The following is a 20291-nucleotide window of genomic DNA, read 5'->3' as shown; positions in this document are numbered from 1 at the left end:
ATTCCCCTTGCGGTGTATGCATCGAACCGTTCGACTAAGTTAGGGGAGTTTATAAGACATTATCTTCGGAATTAAGAAGGACGATTCCTGTTCTTCATCAGTCTGGTGTTTTTCTTTGTTATCACGTAGAATTTACTCGAAGTGTTGAGAAGAATCTAGTGGTGATATTTGTGCATCAAAATGAATTATTTTGTAATGCTTTGCAAACGAGTTGATTTTTCGGCTTTGTAAAACTGGTCTGTATTGGGTAAATGTATCTATAGGTAGAGATTCGACCCGCACTCAGTTTATTGTATGTACAACGTTGTATTCATATCTATCCTGATAATCAGAAAATTGTACTGTGATTGAATCTGGCAATACACAAATTGGAACCAATTGACAAATGTAAAGGCATTTATTCCAATTTTGAGTTAGATATAATTACACTAACTGATTAGCCAGTCTGCTCAACAGAGGACGTTTATTTACTGCTTAGTGTGCAACTATTAGAGCAATAAAGTTTGTTGTGAAGTATTAAATTTAGTTGATTTTATCTGAAATGCATAATTTTTCAAACTACCTTCAGTTCTCATGAAGAATGACATTCATTTATTCTCATTTAAGCAATTGAATATTACGACCAAGAAAATAATCGCACTCCATTCAACTTTAAATTAACACATTTCTTTTCTTTATCTTGCAGGTGAGCGCTATAGTTTCGTGTCTTCGCTTCAAATGTTTGTAAGTAAAATTGAAATGATAACGTCAGCCATAGCGAAAAAAATGTATTTATAATTCATTCTCGTTGAGTAGAAGAGCAGTCGCTTCAGAAACATAGTTAGAAATATAAATCAACCTGGCATTAACTAGACTCTATAGAGCAGCGAAACAGAACAGAACAGACGTGCGCACGGCGACGATAGCACCATCAGTGAATTAAAACTTCCACCATCTTTATTATTGCGGACTTCAGCAGAGTACTCTGCAATAGTAGTAATAATAACGGCGCCTGGAAAAATAAACAACCGTCGACAAAGGGCATTAAGCCTGTATCAGACTAACCGTTGCAGCGGTCAACCGCTACCGTTCCGTTCTTTTTCGACCAATCAGTACACAGCGGTCGACCGTCGCTTGTTGTTGTTGCAAAAAATAGAATCTTTTCTATTTTTGCCGCTGACCGTTCCCAACGGTTGCCGGCTGCTGTCATTGACATGGCGAAGTGAAACGAATCTCTTCACACCAACACAAGATCACATACAGAGACTTGACAAATGAAAATGTGTGCTTCTCTTTTTGGCACACACGACAGCCAGTCAAAACATTGATAGCACCGGCAACGCTGGTTGGCGATGTCAACTTTCGACCAACGCACACTGGCAAAAATGAATCCAAATTCCCACTAATTAAAAGCCGCTGGGCTGGATACCTTAAATATAGCATTTCTTATGTAAAATTGGTCAATAAATCGATAGGTGATATTTTCATTCTGTGTAGGGCACGGGAAACGGTCAATATTTCCAAAAATACGCAAAAATAGGCTGAAAAGAGGCGAAAAAGACCATTTCCCGTGCCCTGTCCAAAATGAAACCATCGCCAATCAATTTGTTGACCAATTTTACATAAGAAATGCTATATTTAAGGTATCCAGCCCAGCGGCTTTCAATTAGTGGGAATTTGGATTCATTTTTGCCACTGGCTGTCGTGTGTGCCAAAAAGAGAAGCACACATTTTCATTTGTCAAGTCTCTGTATGTGATCTTGTGTTGGTGTGGAGAGATTTGTTTGACTTCGCCATGTCAATGACAGCAGCCGGCAACCGTTGGGAACGGTCGGCGGCAAAAATAGAAAAGATTCTATTTTTTGCAACAACAACAAGCGACGGTCGACCGCTGTGTTCTGATTGGTCGAAAAATAACGGAACGGTAGCGGTTGACCGCTGCAACGGTTAGTCTGATACAGGCTTTAGGAGGTATAAAGTTCCTCCCCCGGGAAGTGCAAAGATTCTCCATCCACTTCTTGTTCTTTGATAATTCAGTTGCATAGTATTAAACTTGCAGTTGGAAATTCATTGTCTGCTTGAGTGAAGTGGTAAAGTACAAGTCGAGCGAAATATTATAAAGACCAGCAGAGCTACTAAATAGTGTTGCATAAGGTTACAATAGAATAGGACAACCCAATTTTTGAGACATTGTAACGTGTTATAAAGTATTAAGACTACCGTAGAAGTCGCAGAAGACAACAATTGACCAATTAATCGACCTTAGCCACCGGATGCCCAAACCCGAAAGGGTCAACAAGGAAAGTGGTTTTCGATTCAATTTATATTTATGATTATTTTATTGCCACTGAAACGGCTCGAAGGGAACGGAACAGTCTGGTTCGGCCCATCCCGTCGCACAGCTTCCTTTCGCTCAGCTCATGTCGAGTCATTGGGAGAAAGTAAGAAAAAATGAGAAAATAATTTGGCTGCTACTCATTCGATATTGGTTCCGACTTCTGTATTTAACCGCTCTGCCCTTTTATTGTTGGTGAAGCTGCTTATGTTCTACCCTTTCGCCTTGGCGAATCTAGACCGAGGAAATCGCTCTCTCGAAACGTGCGTGTCCGAAGCCATCAGAGTTCGATCAGTGCCAGATGATATCGTGAAACAGGTTTCTGTATAATCAGGCAATTCGATATAAAAGTGGATTCGATTTGCTGAGGATCAGAATAAAACACGATTGAATGTAATAAAATTAATTCTGTTTGCCTCCAAATGCTATAATCCTTTTCAATATAAGATTAAGAACCACCTCAGCTGCCCGCACCGTGAAACATTAACGGAGAATTCGCACAAATCTAATGTGTGTGCAGATTCGTATCGCATGAAGTAGTCAATAAACTTCGATGATCCCTAAGTTGGTTTTTTTTGTTGCAAGGTAATAATGAAAGTAATTATCTGCCATGACAATTTTACTGTAGTATAAAAACAGGTAACATAACATAAAATAAAGGAAAAACGGAGTAGTCAGCGATAATCGACGATAATATTTCCGTTCAATTTAGCTGTGATAACTCTATAGTAACAGCGTTGAAGGTTAGTAAATATGATCACTCTGGTCAAGAAAAGTGAAACAAAATTATTCCTTAGAGCTCAAACAGAAAATATATGCAAGATTATAACGTTTAAACCATTGTTGTGAATTTCGGTGTCTCTAGCGAGCTTGCCGGTGCGTGAAAAGACCGTAGGGTAATTTATCGCCGGATTCGTCGCTTCTACGTTTGCTCAAGGGAAAACTTCATTCCAGTCTCTGAGATGTTTATGCACTTCTGACTTGAATAGGAACATCAACATTCACAGGAGCCGTTAAAAAGCTATAATTTTTTATTTTTTTTCCAGTTTGAGATCTAGGGCATTTTTTCACTATTTAGATCAGCTAAAAAAACAGTTTTGACGATTAAAACATTTGTACTTTTTAAGCAAAAGCGAATAAAAACAGCTGAAATGTTTATAAGTATACATTCAATGATCATAGAGGGTTGTGTGCGATTGATCATACATTTTAATGCTTAAGTTTTGCTAGAGAACCACGGACAAATTAAGAAAAACATGCATTTTCATAAACATATCAAAAATTTTTGAGCTTAAATTCAAAACAACTCGAAAACCGATGCATTTATAATGTTAACTACCAAGAGCTTTTTGATTTAAAATGATTGTCAGATTCTTTTAAAATCATTAGAACACAAATAGGTACATTGAAATTAGATTTTTTTTAATTAATCTTCCATAAATTTCCCTTTTTTAAGAAGTTGCAATAACGTCGTTTCTTTAAAAAAAATTAAAAAGAAGTTCAACTTTGTTTTTTTTAGTGAAATTTAGTGTTAGTTCTTTTTCAATTATTTTTAGTCAAAAAAGTTTTTATTTTTACGGTATATATTTTTTTTATAAGGCATTATTAATTCCCTACAACTCATTCTCAGACAGTTATTCTTTTCGGTTTCTGAGCTACAATACTTTGAATAAACCTATGCCAAAATACATACGCCCTTTTAGAAAATAACTCATGGGTCTAAAATATCTTTTTACGCGGGGGATGCGTTCCAAATTTGTATGGGTCCGCGTAAAAAACGACTTTTTTGAGTTGCAAATATAACGAAGAAAACCGTTCTAAAACGTTTAAACCTCGTTTGAATATGATAGTGGCCAATCTAGAGACCAAAATGCAATATTTTAAATTTTGAGTATTTATACCAAAAATTGTGAAATTTTTTGAAAACTGATATATCATCACTAGGGTGCCAACCATCGTATGGAAAAAAACGTGACCAGAAAATTTCAAAAAGAAACCCTATACAAAATGTTCACCTGTTCAAAAAAACACCCTGTGCAAAATTTCAGCTCAATCGGACGGTGTGGCGCAAAGCGATTGAAGTTTGGCATTTTTGAAAACCGAAAAATTACCCAAGAGAAGGGGGGGGGGTAAGTGAAATTTCGGTTTTCGAAAATTTTCTTTTTATGCCAAATGACTTAAAAACGCATGAAACGTCGAGAATTGGTGTCATCTGAAAAAAAATTTTCTCATGCCCATTTAGAAATATTTTGAGAAGCAAAAAAAAATTTTTTTTTTAATTTGAGCAAGAGGTCACTCAAAGATGCATGAAAACCTATTTCTCATCACCTATCAGTATTTTTAAACCATTCTTATGCCCATTTAGGACAATTTCCAACAAACAAAAAAATTCAATTGATGCAAGACTCTCGGTGATGCTCACAGAGGCGCGAAAACCTATTTCCCATCACCTATTAGTATTTTCACACCTTTCTTACGCCCATTTAGATAAAATTTAACAAGCAAAAAAAATTTTTTTTTAATTGATTCAAGACTGTGAATTGTTACTAAAGGATGCGTGAAAACCTATTCCCCATCACCTATTACCTAATTTTCGTATCGGTTTCATTGGTTTCAAAACTTACTACAAACATTTTTTTGAAGCAATTTCTAGCCCAAAAACAGTTACTGTATCATTTATTTTCAATTTCAATACATTTTAAAAAGTTACGTTATATCGAGGTAAAAGTTACGTTATATCGAGTTACGTTATCTCGAGGTTGCCTTATATCGAGGTTGCCTCATATTGAGGTATGGCTGTATTACAAAACAAATTTACAAAATGTTTCAAAAAAGTACTTTGTGCAGAAAAAATTATCTCAACCAAAATTGAGATTGTGTCTCGCGGAAAATGTTGAATGCTTTCATGTCATTTGCAAAATCACACACAGGAGGTACATGGAATTTGAATATTTGAAAAATGTTTTCGATTCCAAGTGTCTTAAAAGTTCATGAAACGGTGGAAACTGATGGAATATGTTTTTTTATTTTGTTTTAAAAACCTACTCTCTAGGACACTTGTACTTGTTCTTTCAAATGTTGAATCAGACAATTTATTCGTTTTATTTACCACAATAATGTCCTTTGCCAACACTTGATTGAACACACAGTGCTCTGGCTTATATAATCTGACAATAGACTGTATCGATGTTATTCAGTGATAATGAGAGTATAGGGATCTCAATAAGATACGCAACACAATTAACTCGTTGTTTCTGGGTTTGGGTCGTTTTGACAGTTCGACCATACATTTTCTGTCAAGTTTACATCATCAAAACGTGAACGTGCCCATTGGCTGAAACTTTACATAGACGTTTTTATAGGCAAAAGATGCCATTGGTTCCATTTTATGAAACACAACTCATTTTTGAAAAGCTATTGAAAAATGCTATTTCGGATAGGTATTGATGATTACAAATATTTTTAGAGCCAACACGGTTTGTTTGAGCGGTGTGACGTCTTCGGCAAAGTTGTAGATAATAGTTATGTCTTTCAAAAAAAATATACTCTAAAAACAAATTATTAATTTTTTGAAAAAAAAATAAAAGAAAGTTAAAAATTGAATATCCAAAACAGCCCATTTAAAAAAAAATGATTATTTTTATTAAAACTACGAAAGATTACCTGAACAACGAAACCGGTCATGGAGAAATCAGAAAAAAAGTTATGATTTTTTTTAAACTTGTTTTTTTTCACAGGGTACATTTTTTTGGAAGAACGAGGTTAGTATTTACAACTTTGCCAGACACACTCTGCCAACCAAATAAACCGTTTTGACTGTAAAAATATTCCAAATTTCTCATAGAGTGCTATATTGGAAATCGAAAATATGTCGGTTTGTTTGATTGGCATAGTGTCTTCGGCAAAGTTGTAAATAATATTTTGTCCTTCCAAGGAAAAATATGCCTTTAAAAAAAAATAGTTGAAAAAAAAATATTTTTTTTTTCAAAGTATTTTTTTTTTTCAAAAAATTATAACTCCATTTTCTTGATTTCAAAATGATCGGACTGGTTTCATTGTTTTGGTAATCTTTTGTAGGTTTTAATAGAAAAATCAGATTTTTAAAATATGAGCTCTTTTAAATAATTAATTTTTAATTCTTTTCCTAACATTTTTTTGAATAAATAATTTTTTTAAGTGTAATTTTTTTGGAAAGACAGAATTATTATCTACAACTTTGTCGAAGACGCCACACCAATCAAACGAACCGAAGAGCTTTTTTTATTTTATACTCATTTTTCACATTATTATGAACCACCCTATGCCGAATAAATGAATCATCTTAATGAAACGTTATGTATTCGATGCTAGTTATAAATATATTATTTCGAGAGACTAGTGATCAATTTCAAAAGACAAATCTTAAACATTTTGAACTCTGTTTTCCACAATTGAAAAAACGAAACAAAAGTCCCAGAGTCGATTTTCGCAAAACAAAAATTTCAGATGACACCAATTATCGACGTTTCATGCGTTTTTAAGTCATTTGGCATCAAAAAAAATTCGAAAACCGAAATTTCACCCCCCCCCCCCCTTGGGCGATTTTTCGGTTTTAAAAATGGCCAAACTTCAATCGCTTTGCGCCACCCCATTTTAAGTCCGATTGAGCTGAAATTTTGCACAGGGTGTTTTTTCGAGCAGGTGAACATTTTGTATAGGGTTTTTTGAAATTCGAGATGACCATTTTGGCTGGCACCCTAATGATCACTCGTGGCCTACAACGGAAAACGTGATTGAAATGAGGTCGATATCTTGTACCGTTTTTGAGTAATGGAAGAAAGCAACCTGCGTAAAAAAAAAGCGTAAAAAACGACCTTACTGTACTCAGTTTGCTGAGCCAAATACGTGTGCAAAGTTTCATTCGAATCAAGAATGGTTGATTTAATTTTTGCGTATTCCCAGGTCATTTGGAATGATTTTGCTCTGTGAAGATAACTTTTTCAAAGACCGCAGTGAGTTTTCTCATAAGCTAACGTAAGAGCGACAAACCTAGCGAGCAATTAATCTACCGCGCTTTGACGCACTTTTGCATACACTAGAGGCACCAAAATTCACAGGAATGATTAAAAAAATAGTAAATAGAAGTCGATTGTTGGTTTCTGTGCTGATCTCGATCAAAACAATTGGTTTTCTGAAAAATTGGAATAAATATGAGGTTTCTATGTGTGGAATCAACACCTCCACTCCCTTCCAGAATAGAGAGAACATCATCATAGAAACATTTCTCATGCTCTAGAACCCTCACATTCCGAATTTGGGTTCACTTGCCTGATTAGTTTTAAAGTTATATCGAAATTAGTGTTTCTTTGTATGAGAGGCGTCTTCCTTTTCAGAGGTGGGAGACATTCCAAACCACCATAAAACATGTCATGTACCCTAAAATCTCCTAAACTGAAATTAAGTTCCATTTGCTTGATTAGTTCTTGAGTAACAAAAAAATCGTGTTTCATTTGTATGGAACTCCTCTCTTACAGAAGAAGAAGGGGTGTCAAACCACCATACAAAAATTTCTTGCTTCTAAAATCCCTCACCTGTTCAGTTCCATTTGCATGATTGGTTTTTGAGTTATGCAGAAATTTGTGTATCATTTGCATGAGAGTCCCCCTGCTAGAGGAGGGAGGGGTCATAAACCAGCATAAGAACCTTTCCTAGCACCAAAAACCTCTGCATACAAATTTTCACGCCGATCCACTGATCTGTTCTTGAGCTAAATCCAAACATACAGACAGCAACTTATTTTTATTTATCTATACATATAAAAATGGAGTTCTGTCTGTCTGATACATGTATACTTTGAAGGGACTGAACCGATCGACATGGAAATTTGTATGAAGGGTTTTTTTCTTATGATAGTTTGAGACCCCCCCCTCTTCCAGAGGTGAGGGCTACCATACAAATGAAACAAAAATTTCTGCATAACTCAAGAACTAATCAATTAAACGGAACCAAACTTGGTATGTAAATGTTCTACAAGGTAAGAAATATTTCTATGATAGTTTGGGACCCCTCCCTGCTCTAGAATATTAGGCTCCCAAACAAAAAAACAACACAAATATAAATTTGTTGTCGACTTTGAGGTTATTTATATACCAAATACCTATCTTTTGAAAATAGTATGTCAAAAACACCAGTATTTGAAAGGCAAATAAAAAAACAAGATTTTGGGGTCTGTGTAGAAGCTTTTTGATGTAGGATACTTCACTCAGGAAGTTCGACTACATAGGTATGTGAAATGAAATTCTAAAACCGAAAAAAGTGAAAAATATGTCCAATTTCAAATGCTAATAAATCGGTTAGTATTCTATGGATTTCCTTCGTTCTTGCAGCAACAGATTGGAAAATCTTTTAAGATTCTTCCCAAAAGAAGATAATTGTAACTTTATTATTCACACTATTGTACTATTGAAAATAGTCAAGCCTTGTCAAAACGAAAAATTCGACCTCTGATTGGTCGTTATATGATTGCTACCCAAGCACGGTCGACAGAATCATATACCTTGCAATTTTAAACATGCTATTTGGCCTATAAAAGAGCCTGTTTCAGCCGAAGCCGCTCATAATAGTTCTAGACAGTGACAACAGCAGTCGTCCTCCCTTAGCAGCAGCACTAGCAGTGCAGTGGATACCAGCGATGGCGGAAAGCGGCCACAGCTGTGGCGTAGCAATGGATAGCGCACTAGTTGCAGCGGATTCTAGCAACGATAGCAGCTGGGCCAGCTGATGCAAGACAGTGGATACCAATGGCAGCGTATAGGGGTCACAACTGTGGCATGGCTATGGATAGCGCACTAGTTGCAGCGGATCTCAGCATCGAGAGTGACTGATGCAGTAAGGCACTTTAGTGAAATGCAGTCTCTGTGCGATAGAGGGCACTAGTAAATGCATTCAATGAAAAGTTGACAACACGTGAGCCGTCTAGTTTTGAGTGTTAAATCAGCTTTTCACTGTTTATTTCATCACAAGGAATACTTTATTCGCACTGTCAGTGATAACGCAAAGATGTAATCGGATTTTATCCAATACTAAAATGAACAACAAATTGTCCTTTTCAGGATGAAATAAAAACTTGATTGAAGAGTTAATATTTTCTAATGAGTTAATTCACATTTTTAAATTTGTAAAAGTTATAAATTTTACTTTATCTCCGTGTCTCAGAACGTGCTGAATGATCTTTTCGTTCAGTCATGAGCACGACTTCCGAAAAAATTTCATCTTAAAATTTAAAAATTGTCAAGCCCCAACCATGACAAGCAACTTACTATATTATTGAAAATGGTCAATCCTTGTCCAGCGCAAAATTCGATTGATCTGATAAGTCAACGTTTATTTACTAGAAAAAATGACTGACACGCAAGCAGCCGGGTTATCTTTCTTGTAAAAATATTCTACTTCAACCTTGCGGTCGTGGCTTTGCACACAACCCTCCTGTTTTTTGTTTATGTCTTCTACAAAGTCCTGTATTACAATGATGTGCAAGTATATGCTGAACATTATTGCCTTTTAAATGCGATAGTTTTTTAGATATTCAAGAATATCGAATTTTAGGTACTAGTCTGATACGAAATGGTGTATCTTCAAAACAATAGAAGTTAAAAGAAAAAAATCCTCAGCGAAGTTTTTCATGACAACATTTTAGGTACTAGTCTGATACGAAATGGTGTATCTTCAAAACAATAGAAGTTACAAGAAAAAAATCTTCAGCAAAGTTTTTCATGACAGCATTACATACAACTTTGCTGAAGACTCCACTTCTCTGCAGTTTAAGACTAAAAAGTTAGATTTTGCAGCGTTACTGCTAAAACTTGTTATCATTCATTGAGGATTTTTTTCATATTAAAGATCTTCTGATTATAGTATGTTAATAAAATTAGTATTTAGAGAGTAAATAAAAAAAAGTTAACGATTTTGTGCTCTCGTACCACTGTGCACAGGTACAAACTGCTTGCAAAACAAGATATTTCTTGGAGAATTTAACCATCTTTTTTGTCCTGAAATACGGTACGGTAACATTTCTGGCCATAGCAGTGTAATAAGCCAATCCTTAAAGTTGTTTGAAATCTTCCACGACGTCCGTTGTATGAAAATTTTGTCGCAATACATTTTTCGAGCACGAGTTTTTGCCGTCAAATTTCGCTTATCGTCGCAGGACATTCTTGACATTCTTGACTTTTTAGGACTTCACACCGGAATGCTTCTTTGATTTCTGAACGAATCCTGATGACGTTCCTACTTTTCGAGCCACAGTTCGGATAGAGAGGTTCAGATTTCTCTTTCTGTTCATAGAACCATTCGTACGGCCGAAATTTTTGCTACTTCTTGGTTTTTTTCGACACTTAAACGTTTAGGAAACCTTTTCAACGCATCGTGGACTGTGGTTTTGGGTGAATTAAGCTTTTTCGCTAGTTCATGTATTGAGAGGTGAGGATTTTCGTTACGGCTGTAAAAAACCCGTTCACGCAGGTTTTCTTCGTTTGTCGACATTTTGAGCGCAAATAACGAAATGTCAAAACAAATCAAAGTAGGAGACAGTATAGACCCCCAGCTGTGTTTTAGTGAAAAGAATCGCTCATAACTCGAATATTACAAGAGTTACACAGATTTGAAGGTGTCCGGATTATTGCGGTGACAAACTTTATGTAAAAGCATTTAATGAGTACTCAATTTCTGCGACCGTTTGCAGCTATTTGTAGGTCGGAAATCTACTTTTTCTTCAACTATCAGACGAGTGCTTTCATCGAATTTAATTAGCACAAAAATTTCGTAGTGTACACTAATTTTTCTGCTGACTAAGTTCTTCCAACTCAAGTGACGGAGACTTTTTTGTAACTTTCGCCAGGTCGTTGAACTGTTGCCTCGAGGGACGTCAAAAATCTGACATTTTTCATTATTTGGGAGCATTGTTATCAGGTGTAATTTTACAGTATTCAAAAGAAAGCACTTTAATACCCTATGGAAAACTCGAACTAAAAAATAGAAGCTGCGAACGATAATTTATACATTTCCAAGGACATTTAGTTGGGATAAGAATGTTTGCCACTATAATATTGTTTCGTGCCACCATTAGAGCTATATATGACAATAATATCAAGGAGAGCGGGGGCCTAGTGTGGTTGGTAACGTCTCCACCAACCACGCTTGACGCCTGGGTTCGAATCCCACCGCCGACATAGGTGTCGATGGTTGGGAGGTGGCGTGATCCACTCACAACCAACCCAACTGGTCTAGATTCAATCCTAGCCGACACCGGGAGATTTTCTGAGGCGAAAAATCTCTGGGATCACGCCTTTCATCGCATGAGGAAGTAAAGCCGTTGGCGCCGGTCCGTTAATAAACGGGTCGTGAGTTAGGGTCCTGGGTGTGGAGTCGCCTCCCTGGGCGTCGGTGATTGGCCACAACAGTGGCGGAACTAGACCGACGGAAAAATAAGCGAGAAAAAAAAATAATATCAAGGAGCAGACTCTAACACTGATCACTCTTACTAAATCTACAAGCAAGGACGAGGGTTGGACATTGGGCTTCCTCCTGAATGATGTACATAATTTGGCTCGAAACCGGTCGACGGTACCTACAGGAAAAATATCAACTCAATAAACTGTTACTTAAATAAATAAATAACAGTACGATAACGAATGGTAGGAATGCCGTTGAATGCCGGATGATTACAGACTAACTAATAATTACGGAAAATTTGCTACATAATCTATTTCAATACAATTTATTATGCAAATCCTACTCACGCGCCAACACATTTGATTTGCAAAGCCTGAAAATTAAATTTGATCTTCGAAAGCCAATTCGACTTGCCCGTAGACAGTTTTGGAAAATAAATAAAATAATTGTCCCACGCAATCATCCTTTGGAGAAAACCAATTTACCTTGAAAAACACCCAAATTTAGCTCCATTTACCGTCGTCAGAGGAAAGGCCAACCAACGTTTGACCTTTTGCCGAGGCCTGGCCTGTTCACCAAAGTTGGCCATGTCCACTGGACGTGTTATTTAGGTTATTCATCAACCTGCTGACTGCTGCGGCCGGTCCCACATCGGGCCCAAAAAACAAAGGTCGGCTTTCTCAACAGTTCATGAAACACAAATTATTTACGTCTCGAGTAAGAGTGGATGCTACCCGGGTGCTGCCAAGGATCATCCACTTGTTTGACACACTCTCACCAAAGTGGCTTTAACACACCATACAAGCTCGCTACGGAGGATTCATGATGTGCACATATATCTGCAGTATGAGAGCCCAGCAAAGCTGCCTTTGAGCCTATGAAGCTTCTGCACTTTTTAAGAGGATTTAAACCACGGCAGACTTTATTCCAATACAGCATTAGGTTTGATGTACCAGCAAGTAATAGAAAATTAATATTATTGGTTTCCCCGGAGAATTGTCCAAACTGGCGCACAAGCCCACGCATTGAAGTTGTTCAAACTCCGGCCTGATGAAAGCTCACAGGCTAACGTATCGTATGTGCTAATCTAATTTTAATTACGTTCGCTAACAAGGTTATTATAGACTCAGCCACAGCGGCACGGAGGAAAATCCTTCGGGGAAATCATACTCCTGCATATCAAACCAGCTATCGAGAAGATAATTCCGTGTGCGGCTCCGGTAACGATTTCATTTGGTTTAATTATTCAATATAAGCCGCTTTCCGGAGCTGTAGTCGCACTAGCTTCATTTCCCCGAAGGTTCTGAAGTGGAATCGACTACAGATTACTTAACGCATCATTATACCGCAGACCATCAATTTTGCACTGTTTGCTCGCTCGTTGGCAGCCGGCTGACTTGATAGCCGTACAGTTCACACCCCGGTCTGCCGGTCGAACTGACGTTGAATCTCCGCAACACGCGATGAATGAAAGTCGTGCCAGAGATTGACCAAAGGCTTACCACTCAAGCCGGCTGCAACGCACTTAACCTAGAGCTGTTGACAGCAGCTCAGTACCCGATTAAAACACCCAGCAAATCGGATTTGGTTGAGAGTGCAAAAATGCGGCTGCCGTTAACGGGTTTCATTATTAGTGAAAAGCTCAAGATAAATTAAAAAGTTGGGTATTAAAGAAATCTGATTGAAAGTTATCAAAGCTTCCGTTAACCTAACTTCAACAAAAAGACGTTTAGAGACAACACAAAATCTTTTTTGCTTGGCTCAAGTCAAAATGCCAAAAACTTTAGTCAGCTTTAACGAATGACAACGAACAAAGGAGATTACCTTACAGCAAAGTTCGCCCGTATAATAGAAACTCTAAGAGTGGCTAATAAAAGCGAAAGGTGTCGGTACAGATCCTGAAAGAGCTTTTTTTCGTGATTGTCACCCGCTTGCCGTGCGTTTATTTTGTGGTATGCTACCAACACAGAACAAGACGACAAAAAAAAGGATCCAACATTATCAGTTTGTCGAAAATTATTTACCCAAACAACGCATCCTTCTGCCAAAGCTTTCGGCGGAAGGACATCGTAAAAGAAACCCGTTTGGTTATTTTTAGGGCTTGATTGTCAAGCGAGCGCGAAGAGTAAGCCAACCGCCAACCCGCACTCGGATCGAAACGGATTCCGGAGGCTGACCTTTGTCGGTTTGGCGGATCTGTCACAAGGACGAACGGTCGAAGCGGTTGTGTGTGTGCTCCGTTGAGGGACAGCTTTATCGCGTCGGATAGAGCCATTAAAATAATAATTTATGCTATTGCGCTGGAGAACACAGCACGGATTCGCTTCCAGAGGTGAAAGGCTTGTGTGGTTTTCATGTTAGCGCTAGTATACATTTTTAATGGGGATCAGGAAATTTTAACGTATGTGCGAATTGCCGTCCAGCTGAACATTCGAATTGTGCGGCTTTTGGGAAGAATTTTTTTTGTTATTTGTCAGTTATAAATGAATTTTAGCATCAGTATATTCCTACTACACATAGTCGCGTTAAAGAAAACGAATAAAATAAAAGAAAAAAAAACAAAACAACAGTAGACCGAAGTTGCTACCCTGCGGAACAAAACAAATCTACACGATAAATGATAGAAAGTTGCACAAAAAAGTATGACAATTTAACAATTCCAAAAAAAACGAGCAACCAATTTAATCGACCATTTTTGATTTGGCTGAAACTTGGCATTGATGTTTGTATAGGCAAAAAGAGTCATTTTGTGCTATTGGTTTATTTTTTTTGGACACGACTCATTAGTTATTTATAAATGCTATTTTGGGAATGTATTGTTGATAACAAATATTTTCAGAGCTAAGACGGTTTGTTTGATCGGTATGACGTCTTCGGCAAAGTAACAATTTTTTCTGTTTGAAAAAAATACACACTCAAAAAAAACATATTTTTGACAAAAAATTGAAAGAAAAATTAAAAATTTATCGTCTAAAAAAGCTCATTTTATAAAAATCTTTTTTTTTGTAAAACTACAATAGATTACCTAAACAATGAAAGTGGTCCGATCATGGAGAATTTAAAAAAAAAGAGCTTTTTCAATTACTAATTATTAATTTTTCGTTCAATTTTTTTTCAAAAAAAAAAAAAACAAATATTGTTTTTAGAGTGTGTATTTTTTTCGGAAAGACAAAATTGTTATCTACAACTTTGCCCAAGACGTCATACCCATCAAACAAACCGTTTTGGCCATAAAAATATCTGTAATCATCCAAAAAATTTTTTTAATCTTCCGAAAACACCTTTTTAAATAGCTTCTCAAAAATGAGTCGTGTTCCAAAAAATTAAATCCATAGCACAAATTGGCATCCTTTGCCGATAGAAACGTTTACGCAGAGTTCCAGCCGAATCGAAAATGGCAATTAAATAAATATTACAACTGGGGCAATTTTCATGGAACTGCTCTATTCCTTTCTTCTCCTTTTTGATCGTTACAATAAAAATGCACACAAGGGAAAAATTGCCTCTGTCAGTGAAACTCTTAACAAAATTCATAACGATATAACTTGTTATTCGAGTGTTACGACAATAAACATGATAACGTGATATTTTCCAAAGTGTGTGAGATTTTTATGAAAAGATATAGTAAAAAATTTCGCGTGATTTAGTCGATTGATGCGGAGTTGAGAACATTTGCCTGTTGTAAATAAAGTCTAAGACAAGTTTGTTTAACTTAATCTTCTAATTTTGGAATACAAAACTGATATCTTAGGTTTAGTTCATGAGATTAGGCAAATTCTTTGATTGTCTCCTTTAGTCTTCCTAATCTGAAAAATCATTGGTCCATTATTTTATTTTTTTCGCAAGGAGTGATCCTTATTTTTGATTTCAAAAAAAGACATATCCGCATTATTATGGTTTGTACAGGTTTCCACACAATTGAGTGTACAAGAATAAAAGCCACAATAAGATCTACCTTTTACCTCAACTTTTTTGTCGAATTAAATCAACATGCAACTTGCATCCTTACGTGTATCCCTAGTATGCCTGCGTGCTAAACTGTATCGAAATTTGGAATCTGATCAAATTTATCTTAGATATTAAAATTTCAACCAAATCTTGGTTCACCTAAAAGTTGATAATTATATCGTAGCTATGGAAATTTCTAAAATATTTCAATTGTACTTTCTTGACAAATTTCGTAACTATTTATTATATTTAAAGCACTAAATATATATATAATGAGAGCGAAATAAGTAAATGACAAAACATGAGTATTTTTATTTGAATAAATCATTTAAGTTGGTGGAATGTTTATAAAAATCTTATCTCAAAAGTCACTTTGAAGACGATAGTTACGGTTTTGAGAATCCATGCAAAACGCAAGAACAGCTTGCTTCGGTATAAGAAGTTACCAGCTAAGCCATTTCCGATTGCATGCTTTGGAATGATTTTAAAATCAACCGGCTGACCGGTCGTGCTTCTAAGTCATCGTCTTAGTCGGATATACACGCTGCGAAGGTTTTGCTGGGTATTTGTTGGGACCAAGTCGGTGTTATTTATTATAAGCTGATGAAAACCGAACCGAACCATCACTGGGGAACGATATTGACATCAATTGAGGCGATTAGGCAAAGTATGGACACAATACGGACGGAGGCCCGAAAAAGTGATTCTACTGCATGACAACACTCGGCCTCATACTTCCGGCCTCATAGTGAAGTTCTACTTCACTCACTATATTGCTCTGATGTTGCGCCGTTCGATTGTTATTTGTACCGCCCGATTGCATATAATCTGGCCGATCAGCAGTTTTGCTCATATGAAGGCATCAAAAGTGGTTTGACTCGTGGATAGCCTTAGAAAACGGACGCTTTAAACGTATCAGTATACGAGCTCAACCAGAAAGATGAGACAAAGTTATAGCTAGCGATAGGCAAAAAATTGAATGATTTATAGGTAGCTATTTTTTGTAATAAAGTTACATTTTCATTAAAAATATCAGCGAGAACTTAGTTGCGCACCTAATACTTCCTTTTCAATAGTAAATAAAAAAAACTAAATTTGCAAAAAATGAAAAAATTTGCATTTTTGATTTTTTTTCTTATTTTACCCATAGAAATTGATGTTGTTAAAGAACTTTTAAAAATTGTCATTTATTTTCGATTTTTGATAAAAAAATATAATTCATACATTCCTCAAATCCAGAAATGCTTTTAGTGAACACATCTCGAAATGTAGTCGCTTTGGAAATCTTTGCTTAACTACGCAATCGCACTCACTGCAGGGCGTTTGCTGTCTGTCTCTTAAGCATATATAAAATAAGGGGGCAGCTAGGAAGGAAAGTAGATTGCGTTGTTTGTTTTACATTTCCAAACTGAAAATAAAATCCAGCCGCGCGTTACGCATGTTTGCTTTTCGGATGCTTTCGAATTTATCTCAGTAGTGTGCATCGCGGTGTATTCTCACTAGAGTGATTCACCACTCTTGTTTCACTCAGCTGTGATGTAAGCAGCTGGTGTATTAACTTTTCTACAAATGGCAAAAACACAGCACAATGCAGAAGAGAGAAGTGTGGTGCATAAAATTGCTACACGCAGCGCTCACGCTGGACAAGCAGTGAGCAGTGAATAATTACTCATTTCTACATATTGAGGATAATTATAAGTCTGAATATTCATCGTACATTTCAATAAATCTATGTTTTTTGCTGGAAAACCACAAATAACTCATGGAAATTTTTAAAGAAAAACTGAAATCATCCAAACTTGATTTTGAAATATCTCACAACGGATGCATTTAGAAAAGTTAGTCACAACGGCTTTATGATTTGAAATTACTACTATTCAAATCAAACTGTGTCAATAAAATTTGATAATTCTTAAAAATGTTGAAAAAAGTGTTTAAATTGAACTTTTAAGTAAAAATTTGTCCAAAATTTTCATCCAGGGGTTTTTATTTAAAGTTTTGGAATGATGAGAAGTCTCAACAAAAATACCAGACCATTTTACACTTTTTGGTTTAACAAATAGCTCAATTTCCAATTTAAAAAACGGATGCATTTACGAAGCTATCATAAGCTTTTTGATTCAAAATAATTACTCAATCATTTGACATTATTGACATGCAACTGTTCTCAAAAAAGTTAGAATTGAAACCTCAATAAAAAAAAACTTATTTTTTATTTCTCCATCCTGAACTATTAATTTACTCTTTACGTGTATGAAAACAATGTGACAAAATGCCACCGTGAAACTAATTGTAAGTTATACCGATCCTCTTACATGAAACAATAGTTATAAACTCTCACCAACATCTACCGTAGCAGCACCCCTAAGCCTGCTAATCGTGATGTTTTATTGCTACAAGTTTGCCGTGTGCTGTTGGGAACGTACCGAAAATTCCCCGAAAAAAGACCTTCCACCGCATAAATCTAACCTTCGAAAGTCACAAAGTCTCATTCACTTGACTAACAATGCAGAGCTTAGGTAGAGCACCCAAGCCGTCGCTGTATTGTTTGAACCGCAGCACACAGCACATATACGTGGGAAGGAACCGCAACGCGGAGGTTCATGTTAACGAATAATATCCCTTCCGTAAGTTGCGGCAGGACAAAAGTTTCAGTCCACCGCGGAGAGGCGACTAAAGTAATACATTAAGCTTCCAGTACGTGTAAGAATATAAAGGATTTTAGCCGGTAATAAATGTAGGATATCTGGCTCGGTGATCCTCATTTCCATATTCTATCGTTCCGGTGCTGCTTGCTGCCCTCCGGAAAAAAACCTTGTGTTCGCCGTTCCCATACTGTGGTTAGGATGACAAAGTTATAAGCAAATGCCGGGCATGCTTCTGGTACTTCTTTAGTATGCAAATGTGGTAGATTCTTCGAACAAAATATTTAATATTTTTTTAAAATTTTATAAGGATTTAAATGTTATGATCAAAAATTGCTTGCACCGAAAACGAAATCACAAACAAGTCCATTACCAAGCTCATAAATTTGAATCTAAACACAACAATCTGGACAGTTTCGCGCATGCTAGCCTTTTCCGGAGAATCGGGATGAAATCAGCGTGTCTTAGTTTATTTCTGATTACATACGTTGTGATGGTTCCCCCGCTCTATGGTTGATCATCCGTTATCCGACTGTTGAAATGTTATTTCAGAATATCACGCACCAGGCGATTGCAATTCAACGCGATTTATTTCGCACCCATCAACAGCCACAGTTTCCCGGTTCGGTTGGATGGCAAACGATTGGAAAGCAAACGCCCCAACCGGTTGTATATGCTAAATCATCATTTTCTATGAGAGTGCTTCCATAAATCAGCATCCCTCGAGGCGTCATTCTAGCTAGCTAGTCTCTAAGACAACAGCAAGAAATTTCGCGAACGCTGTGGCGGTCGGAAGAAGGGAACTTCAACAAATGCTAAACTGATGATTTGTTACTACTTCCGACCTCCTTTGGGTGTTCGAGAGAAAAATATGCGCGTGAACGATATTACGGTATTGTACCACCTGATTGTTGATTACAATCGCAAAATAAATGTTACTTACGCGACGATATTCATGCAGAATTTAGTTACCTGCAAAGAAAAAGAAACAAAATAGTATCATTTTTAATAATAGCCTTGTTGGCAAAACATTTACTAATGATTTAGTCTCGCACAACGTACTTTGTCCAAATGCTCAAAACAATCCGCCCACGACAAAATTTCATCACTTGAATCCGTCGGTATATTTCATTCAAAACAAAACTTGTGTCAGCCTTCGCTAAACCATTCATCACACCTGTAAAAATGTCACTCGCAGCATCAAAGATCCGGCAACGGTCACGGAAGGTTCCACATTCTAAAGTTCAGTTTGTGCTAGAAGCTCAGCCTGTTTATTTGTGTGGGAGAGAGCCCGAGGAAGCAAAACCGGTAACCGGTTCGGTGAAGGTTCATATTTTACCTTCTTCAACAACAACAGGAGGAAAAAAAGTTAATCGAATTTTCTCCGCAGAACTGCACAGAGCAAATTACCAGCACGTGACAAATCGGCTAAACCGTATAATTCAACTGTGCAAATTGAGAAGTTTCTTTTCTTCTTCTGTAGTTTACGGCCGGATTCACACCAAATCGGTCGTCTTTCGGTGCGCCCGTCAGTCCCATTTAGGAATAGATGGATTTACTCGTAAATTACGCCGTTTTAAAGATTAGGAGATATTTTCCTTCGTTGCCCACACGTTGCTTCGGACGGAATTCGATTAACGAAGCTATGTATGACGCCAGTCGATGATGACTGCATTTGATTTGGGGATACAGTTTTCGGAGCGCGATACTTTTAATCATAGTGCAGGAATGATACATTTTGTAATTGTATGCAAATAGTGCCATTTATCGTGTCGCCGCTTTTTGGCGCTCATTATTACCTTGTCTTCTATTATCTTCCGAAAGGTGTTTACTTTGGCAGTAACGAACTTTTAGATTGGATTAAGCATTCCACCTACAGATCCTTGTTAATGTCACTTTTGGAAAAAAATGTGTTGGGAAAAATAGACCTCAACGCGTCATCAATTTAATTATGA

General features: G+C 36.7%; 2 protein-coding genes across 6 annotated transcripts in view; one reads left to right on the top strand and one right to left on the bottom strand.

Annotated features, from left to right (window-relative positions):
- Positions 1-20291, bottom strand: part of LOC129723807 (HIV Tat-specific factor 1 homolog) — a 133175-nt gene that overhangs the window by 39894 nt on the left and 72990 nt on the right. The gene's annotated exons all lie outside the window — the stretch shown is intronic.
- Positions 1-20291, top strand: part of LOC129723808 (uncharacterized) — a 200559-nt gene that overhangs the window by 146521 nt on the left and 33747 nt on the right. Inside the window, exon 1 of one of the 5 annotated variants that reach the window (XM_055678253.1) lies at positions 686-723. The exons of the other annotated variants lie outside the window; for them this stretch is intronic. The gene's annotated coding sequence lies outside the window, so the exon portion shown is untranslated. Of the gene's footprint in view, positions 1-685; positions 724-20291 lie in introns of those variants that run through there. 5 annotated transcript variants of the gene reach the window in all.

The sequence above is a fragment of the Wyeomyia smithii genome, chromosome 2 (genome assembly GCF_029784165.1).
Source record: "Wyeomyia smithii strain HCP4-BCI-WySm-NY-G18 chromosome 2, ASM2978416v1, whole genome shotgun sequence".
Classification (NCBI taxonomy): Eukaryota; Metazoa; Arthropoda; class Insecta; order Diptera; family Culicidae; genus Wyeomyia; species Wyeomyia smithii.
Note: the sequence above shows the minus strand (reverse complement) of the source record. Positions and strands in the feature narration are given on the sequence as shown.